The following is a 10,003-nucleotide window of genomic DNA, read 5'->3' as shown; positions in this document are numbered from 1 at the left end:
AACTTCAAGTTTTCAGATTTAGAGGCAGTTAGGACCTAGATTGGGGTGTCCACTTATATTTGCCTTTTGGTAGGTTTCATGGCATTCAGTAGTCGTACCAGCACCCAGAGACACTCCGCTGAAAGTCAAGGGTCTTTTGCATGTGTACATGTACACTTAATGTAAATTGCTAAAACTTATGTTATAAACCACATATACATATTTTGAATGGTGATGCCACTATGAGTTGGCAATGGGTGACATTATTTTCAGGTAGTACAAATATAAATATTTGGTTGTCATAGTATATTATTGAAATACTTATAATTAAAAATTACGAAATGTGACTATGGGAATGAGTGATGAAATAATGGACAGGACTACATAAAAAGGCTTGCTTGGGCTTAGTGGGCTGTGCCTATTGGGTCCATGTGCCGGTCATGGCTCAGAAATTAGGCTGTGACAACAAGCAAGAATCACAAGTGGGATTTCTATCACAGCCCTTACTTTCCACCATTCTTGCAAGCATATACATAGTCACAAGGTGTAGCACTCCAGTCAACTACAAATTAGATCAATGTCCGAAATTCTCTTCATTGGATAGAATACAATTCACAAGTGAGACCATCATGCCTTAGGTATCACAGATACTGCATATCATATCAATAATTACTTTTAATGAGCTTCAGACATTTCAAGCTCAAAATCTCATCTATGTTCCTTTAAATCTTTAAGGCATCAAACATTAATAATCCTCCATGGGGTGCAGTGTCTAAAGTAAGCTACCATTAGACATCTATTACATTCACTAGGCCTCCTAGTTTAGGCTCAACAACATAGGCCACTATATGGCTTGCATTAAGGCACACACAATACATAGCACATATATATTTTGTTCTTTAGCCTAGGCACATTCATCTAGGCAATTATACACATACAAATTATTTTAGTACCATGGTAGTGCATTAACAATGTGATAAGCATTACATGTTTTTAAATAAAACCCACTCACAATGACAATCAAAGGTGTTCCCATAGTCGAATTCCAATTCTCAACCTCCAACCATCCTCTAGCTCACTAACGAGTCAAATAGCTCGATTTCCCTCTTATAACACATCAAAACATCAAATTAATAATTATTTCCTAGCTTTGGAAATTATCCAACTTTTCAAAAAATGATCCATTTCATAGCAATCCAATATTCAAGCTCAAATTATTCAACAATGAGCTAAATCATTACCTTAGAAGCTAGATTGCCCAAATTTAAACTCCAAATTCTAGCAAATCGAGGGAGATTCACCAAAGTTGGAAAAATCAGCTTTTGAAATTATTAATCGATTAAATCAAAAATCAATCGTTACAAAATCTTACCTCTAAAAGCATTTCTCAAGCTTCAATCTACTCTAAATAGCTCTCAAAATCTATGTAGGGGTTATGGTTTTGAAGGGGTAAAGAGAGAAAAAGGTTTGGGTTTTTGTTTTAAACGGGGTAGAATGCCGAAAACCACTTTTATTTTTGCCAATACCCAATGATGTATCGATACATTTGGGAATGTATCAATACATTTGCATGGGTTTCGACTAAATCTATCAATTCATTGGGCAATGTATCAATAGAAATCAAGCAGAATGTTCACTATCCTAAATATATCAATACATGGGGAAATCTAACGATACTTTTTTTCCCTAGATGCTCTCTATTTCAAATCTATCAATACATTAGGACAATGTATCAATAGATGTTCATACCAACTCAACTCTATTAATACATCTTGAATGTATCGATAGAAAATTCCCTATATGCCTTAATTTGTTCTTCTTGCCAAGTATATATCAATACATTGGAGAATATATCAATACATTTTTCCCTGTAGGCACATTTTCAACCTTCCAAAGTTCCAAAAATCCAAATTCAACACACCAAAACCATTCCTGCTTAAATCACTATTCACATAATTATTAAAACTCATATTTCATACATATATCCTCAAATATAACATTAAATTCAAATCAAAACATCAAGCTATAGGATTTATCAAACATTTTCATAAAAATTTGCCTAATTGTCAATATGCATACTTTCACACACTTGGCATACTTAACATGTAATCAAAGTCCTCAAGTCACAATATATTTCATAAATCATTCTCAATTGACTTAGTTTCTACCAAAAATTGAGAGTGTTATAGTGGGATTTCACATAGAGATCTAGAGTTAAATGGTTTCTAGATGGGATTGCAACACCAAGTCTTTTCATCCTATGGCATTCAATAGGAGGAGACCTAACTAGATTGATAAGATATTCATTGATGGTAATATATTGTCTGAACTTGGCCTTTAATAACTCTATTATATAGAGTTATTTTGTCACATTTTGGGGGCTTGAGTATCTAAGTCTTTGAGATTTTAGGTTAGAAATTAAGTATTTTAGTTATTTTTCTTAGTTAAGTTCAATTGCTTGTTGATTAGTTTAGTTTAAATTATTTGAGTTTAATTTTATGTTAAATTGCCTTAAATTACATTAAATTTAGTTGTTGCTCATCTATTTGATTTTTTTTTTAGGAAAATTGATGAAAAGGCCTTATTTGGTTTGACCCGTGCAAGTATGGTTAATGTTTCTCCTGCACATGTTTCAGTAGTTTTAGGATATCTTTCAATTTAGAAGTCCAAATCTGTTATTCTTAAACCATTGGAAAGATAAGAGAGAGGGCTACAACTTTTGTATTTACCATTTTGCCTAGATATGCCTGAAAGAAGGTGAAAAACACGTCACAAGATGAACTAGTGCAATAGAGATAGCATATGAGAGAAGCACCATAGCGCCACTTGAGAGTAAAGCACCACACCGCCTAGGAGACAAGACCGTAATGCCCGATGAGTTACCAAAAATCTGTTTTTGATGAGATTTTGGAAACTAAGTTTTTTGGAGCTTATTTAAAAGGCCTTTTTCAAAGGTTTTGAAGAAAGGAGGAGGTACCAAGCAATTTCTCTAAAAAAGGAAAGTCAAAACAAAGCAAGAAAGTAAGAGAATTTAATGAAGAATCAAGATCACAAAGCTTCAACTATTAGTTTTCTCTCTCTACTCTTGTGTTTTTCTTATTTCCTTGACTTGGATTAATGCTAATTTTCTTTGGATGAAGTTTTTACTAGATATTATGAGCTAAATTATCTTTCTAGGATTGTGGTGGATTTTAACATGTAATTTGAATATCTGTTTCTCTTTTATTTACTATGAATGGGTATAATTTTGCTTATTCAAATTTGTTCTTAATGCTTTTAATTGCCTAGTCAATAATTAACTACTTTGTGAATCTAATTGAGACTCGGCAGAGAGATTTTAGATTGAACTAAGATTTGAAGTGTGTATGTTCACGTCACTTAGGTGATTTGATTTGTGATTCAAGTAGACATATGCCAATTGCCATACATAACCAAATTAGGACACTAGCTTAATTAACTTAATTTAATTGATTTCTATGGACATATAGTAACCCAATTAAGTTAAGTATTTGTACAAGCATCTCAATGGAAACTTGTACATATCTTTGGATTTTAGGTTAGTAAAACTACCCACGCATATAAATAATAAGAAATGCTGATATCAGATGAATGAACCCATAATCCTAGGAGTTGGTATGTTGCCTTTCTCAAGTGAATTTTTAGTTTCTATTAATTTATTTAGTGTTTGCTTTAATTTAGTTTTAATTAATTTTCTAAAAAATCAAGTTACTTAAATAAGATTAGTTTGTCATAATTTTAGTACTTAGTGAAAAATTAAGTGTAAATCCTTATGGGTTATGATTCTGGACTTACTGTTTATATTACTTATTCGATAAGCATTCTTGTATGTGCAAAATCAATTGTAACCTTGTTTCTTAAATTTGTTGCCTTTTATTATGTGAATCAAATCAAAAAAAGAAAAAGATTGTTTTTGAGGTTTCAAATTTTCACTGCCTTTTGAATTCCTTGGACTCCACTTCTACTCTGTGGCTTGCAGAGTCATTCTCTAAATCTGAGGTTTGGATAGCTATTAAAAATTGTGACGGTAACTAAACGCCTAGTCTGGATGGTTTCAATATGTATTTCTTTAAAAATCAGTGAGGTAAGATCAAAGATGATGTGATGAATACTTTTTCTGATTTTTAACAAACTGGGTCTCTAAAGAAAAGAATGAATGCTTCCTTTTATCTTATTGATTCATAAAAAATCGAATCCAGAAAACCTCTCTGATTTTTGACCCATTAGTCTTGTGGGCTGTTGTTCAATTTTCTACTCACGCAAGTGCACGTATCGCAAAGATAATGTAGAGTGTCGATCCCACAAAGAATTGAATTAATCCTTATTGTTAACTACTAAAATTAACGCACCTTAATTTTATATAAACAATTAAACTTAAAAAGGAAAATTTTAATTAATAAACTAAAAACTAAAACTAATATATCAGCAAATTTTTCTTCTAGTGACTAACAAACTTAAGATTATGGTATTCCCTAATACTTCATCTGAATATTGTCTCTCTCTCTTAACTTAGTTTAATGGATTAAGTTGCTAACCTAGAGTCCTAAATTATTTACAAGTCTCTATCGAGTTTCTTATAAACATACCTCTCTCAATTAATTTACTATATGTCTATACAAGTTATATTGAAGAAAGATTCATTAAGTTTGTGTTCTAATTTTGGCTACATATGGCTTATAGGTGTATGTCTACCCTATATGCAAATCAAATTACCTTATCAACTAAGTGAATTTGATCATACGTTATTCTATTCAAGTTCTACCTAAATCTCCTTCGTCAAAGTTTAACATAGATTTCTAATTTAATCTAATTGGTGGTAAGGCGATTAGAAGCATTAAGAACAGAATAAAATAAACAACTTAAATCTATCAAACATAAGTAAAAAAGAGATAAATAATTCAAACTATATATTGAGTTCAATCATAATCTTAGATTAGTAATTTAGTTCCCCATCAAGTCACACATCATCATTGAATAAAATTTAAACAATAAAAACAAACTAAGAAAATAAAAGAATAATCAAAAAGAATAAACTCAAGAATTATAATCTTGATCTTCTAAGTCTTCTTGAATCTTTCACAATCTTATCAACTTCAATGACTTTATGGCTTGACTCTCAGTTTTCAATCGGTGTTTCCTTTCCTCCCTTTAAGTCTTCTGAAAGGTTGTTTTTATAGGCTTTGAAGTTAGGCCAAGTTGGGTGAAGAAAGAAGTCAATTTCGGCTAAGATTTCCTCATCAGACTATGTGAGTTACAAACTTGCCCAATTAATTAACAGAAATCGTAATTGCTCTAGGACTGCTACAATGCATCAAATTTGATAAGATTTTTTACCATCTTCCAGGATGAACTGGACAAAGCGATAAATATATAAGTTGTAGATTTTTCTCTTATCTTTCCAATAATTCAAGAATTGTTTCATTTAAAGCTCTGTAGAGAAAGTTATGGCCAAAATACCAAAACATATGTAGTGAAAGTCTGCACCTTGAAATTGCTCTCCTTCTTCCATTAAAATTCTTCTTTCATTAAACCTACAAAAGCACAAATAAATCAATAACAACCTATCTTAACCATATTAACACCAAATTAAGCATAAAATTAACCACGATTACATTGACTCATCTAAAATAACTAATTTAAAATAATTAAATAAAACCTACTAATTTTTATGCATTACTACAATAACTAAGCTAAATTATTATCAAAATTAAACTCAAATAACTCTATGTCATCGAGTTATCACACCCCCAAACTTAAGATTTTACTAGTCCTCAAGCGAAACATAGAAAAAAACTTAACTTACGAAAATCAAATTCAGTTAATGAAAACTAAAATAAATAGAGTCACTGCTACTACTATTACTATTACTACTAAAGATAAAGTGCACCAACTCAATGATTCTCCTTATAATTTCTTCAAAACTATGTCTATCAATCATTAACCTAAGGAAAATTATAGGCATCATTTAAATTCATGTTTTAATTCTAATGCAGGCATATTCTCGAATGGATTTTCGTGTGTGTGTGTAAAGTCTTTTACCAAGAATATCATGACATCCAGACGAGTTTATACCAACACAAATTTCAAAGTAGTACTAGATTTCCATAAGTTTGAAATTAATACTAGATTTCCATAGGTTTACTTTTCATCTCTCTTTCCACTAATGATTTCCATAGGTTTACTTTTCATCTCTCTTTCCACTAATGTAGCCCAATACAAAGTTAGGGATCAATAGGACTTTATAAAGCTTGTAATGTATAGCTATGGTCAAGGTATGATAAAGGATATTAATGTGGCTCAAATCACCCTAAGCACATAATTATTCTATGACTTATCTATAGAGTTCTATTTTCCTTTTCCTAGTACAGCTTTTCTTCCATATTTGAACTTTTCTTTCATTCAACAAACCTTTTTTTTTTTCACAATTTCACACCCCCAAACTTGTTTTCTTTGTATTGTAGGTTGTGGGGTTATTTTTCATATTTTGAACTTGTTTTTTTCTTTCACATCAACATCACCTTTCCACCTTTTTCAACATTTAGCTCAATTTATATTTCCTAAAATAATATACATGCTCAGGAGTGAAGGTTGCAAAATTAAAAATTTTATTTTAAGGTTAGGCTTAATTATTATGTAGTTAAACAAAGAAAAGGGAAATTAGGCTCAAAAGGGGTATACTAAGGATAAAAATTTAACAAGGTTGGCTTTTTAAGCTCAAACGGTCCAAAGATGGCCTAAATCATCTCCCAACTAAGTATTGCCTAAGATTTCGCCTCAAGTGAAAATCAAGCAAATTCTAGAATTCATGGCATAATCTAAAATTCACATCAATATGAACCTTTTCTAGATATTCACAATAATTCAAAGTAAAAGATATAGTACTCAAAATTATGGAAATCACATCCTCACAATGATACCTAAAAAAAAATTTAGCATAAATCCAAACAAAAACCTTATTCACCAAAAGCCAAGAATTCAAGACAACTAGTTATCATCATTAGATAAAAAAAAATATCATTGAAAAAATTGGCACAACTTTACTCTAGATTTCTAAAATTCAAACAAGAAATAAATTCATTTACCAACTAATCCTAAATTATTTATAAATCTAGATAAACATGCAAATAAAATTAAATCTCAAGCTTCCACAGAATATTCACCACCAAAAAAATAAATTCGCCCCCCAAACTTAAACTAAACATTGTCCTCAATGTTAGAAAAAATAAAGAAAAGGTAAAGAATACTCCCTTGATTATTGGATGAATTTTGTATAAGCTCTAATCCTTCTCTTCCTTATTGTCATCTTTCTCATTCACACTTTTTTTACACCTTTTTTCAAAATTTTTTTTGAAATTTTTTTTACATGAACCTGCACAAATTAAAGGGAGTGTTAATAAATTAATAATTAAATAAACAAATAATAATAATAATAAAAGAAAATAAGTTAGAGTGCTTGTGTTGCCTCCCATGAAGTGCTTCTTTATTGTCACTAGCTTGACTTTGGTTGAGGTTTGAGTTTGTATAGAAGAAGCTTGAGATATGAAAGTAGCCTCCTCCTAAAATGAGATTGTACTGCCTTTAAATCAAGATTTGATGCTTGCTTAACCCAAGGTGGTGAAATAGGCTGACTTTTATCTAACTTCTCAAATTGAGTTATTCTTGAATAATGCGCTTTTCCTATAACCTCTTTAGATAACTCATCAACTGTATCTAGAAAAAGAATGGGAGGCACATATAGCTTGACTTATGGTGATGTAGATATTTCCTCTTCTTGTTTAATTTCTTTATCTTGAACTTGATTACTAGAAGTATTTTCTTGATCTACTTTATCTCCATCATCTTGACGTCTATTATTGATGGCATTAGCTAGTTGACCCACTTGTGTCTCCAGATTTCAGATTGATTATGCCTGGCTTTGAAAGATGGCATTAGTCCTTGTCATGAATTGCATGAACATATCCTCTATTGAAAGCTTTTTCTCTAACATAGGAGCTCTAACTTGTGATTGAAAACCATTATGAAAAATAGGTTGTAATGAATATGTAGGACCATGATCATTACTCCATGCAAAATTTTTATGATTCCCTCTTGAGTTGTAATTGTTGGAGTATGACTTATTTTGTTGCCCATCAAAGCTTTCATAAAATTGCATTAATTCGTAATAAGCTAGACAACAATCACTTGAATGCCTATCTCCACAAAACTCGCATGTAACAAAAGGATTTTGAAAAGCATTATCACCCCAAGCATTAATTTTCAGAGACAAAGCATCTATTTGGGTGGCTAAAACACTAATTGCATTCAATGCATAATCACTAGCAACCATCCTAAGCACAAATTGTTCAGATGGCCACATATAGTTCATCATCTCAATCAAAAGTATCTAAAAATAAAAAGAAAAGTTTGAAGTAAGATTAAGAATGCTTGGTATCAATATTAGCAAGAAAGAATTAAAAATCAATTCCTCGGCAACAGCGCCAAAAACTTATTGTTCAATTTTCTACTCACGTAAGTGCACGTATCGCAAAGATAATATAGAGATGAGTAGCGTGTCGATCTCACAGAGAATTGAATTAATCCTTATTGTTAACTACTAAAATTAACAAACCTTAATTTTATCTAAATAATTAAAATTAAAAAAGAAAATTTAAATTAATAAACAAAAACCTAAAACTAATATATTAGCAAATTTTTCTTCTAGTGATTAACAGACTTAAGATTATGATATTGTGAGACCTTGATCTTTATAGACTTGTAACTAGGTGTAGACGCGATAAATCGGGTCAGGGGTAATTTCGTCATTTCTTCTAATAATCCCCCAGAAGAAAATATTCTAAAATTTTAAGGTCTAAGTGGGCATAAGGACCGAATGAATGATGTATAATAATGAAAACACGAAGAAAACTAGAAGTGACAATAATTTTCATAACAGGGGTAAAATGGTCATTTTACACCTGGAATCAAAATTTTCAAATTTTCGTGAACTTGAGTATTTATAGACTATTATGGACCTTGTCCCAGTGTCAAGAGAGTAAAAATGATTACACCAAGGATTGGAGGAGAACAAGCCAACTTGCTAAGGGCATTTTCGTAATTTTAGTAGAGATTGGATAAGCTTTGGCTATAAATATCATCTTCTCCAGCAGCTTCTTCAATTTCCAGTAGCTTCTTCTTCTTCTTCCTTCCATCTCACGTTTGTTTCCCCGTCCATGGAAGCTTGTTATGAAACCTCCATAACCTCCATCAAAATAGCTCCAATTTTCAAGCTTTTATGCCCTTTTGTATAGAATCTTTGTGCTCTTTCACTCTCTCACTTTAAAACCCTTGAAAGGTCTTACTTCCATACTTTCTCTCACTAACTAGGTGTTTTAGAGAGAGAAAAAGAGAACTTCTACAATAGCTTGGAAGAATTTTGAGAAGGAGTTTTATTATAATCCACCAAGGTGGGTGATGAATTAAGAGTGGTTTTAAGTTGTTGATAATGGCTAGTAATTGAAGAAATGAGTTGTGTTATTGCTGAAGTTGATTATCTATTTCTAATGTTACTAGAGAAGAAAAACTAAATAGCCAATCAAATGGTAATTAGAAGGTAGATAGAAAGGGCTATTGAAGTTTGATTTGAGAAATAGCTTTTGGAGCAATATTAATGTAAATTGGATTGGCTGTGATGTTGTTAGTGTGTGATAAGTTCTAACAAGGCCCCTCAACCCCAATTGGACCATTAGGGAAGTTAGAGTCGACTAAAGGTTTAACAAATACCGATGAGTGAACTTGCATCAAAGTGTTTTTGGGGAAACATATGTGTTGGGATGAAGCATTTAAATGATTTTATTTTGTTTTTCATCAAATATTGCATGGGAACAAGCCCTTGATAAATTGTCTCTATGTTGTGATATGTGGCTATTATGGATTCATGTACTACTGCATTATGTTGGTATATATATATATATATATATATATATATATATATATATATATATATATATATATATATATATGTGTGTCT

The sequence above is a fragment of the Theobroma cacao genome, chromosome 10, assembly GCF_000208745.1.
Source record: "Theobroma cacao cultivar B97-61/B2 chromosome 10, Criollo_cocoa_genome_V2, whole genome shotgun sequence".
Lineage (NCBI taxonomy): Eukaryota > Viridiplantae > Streptophyta > Magnoliopsida > Malvales > Malvaceae > Theobroma > Theobroma cacao.
This window is presented reverse-complemented; position numbering follows the sequence as displayed.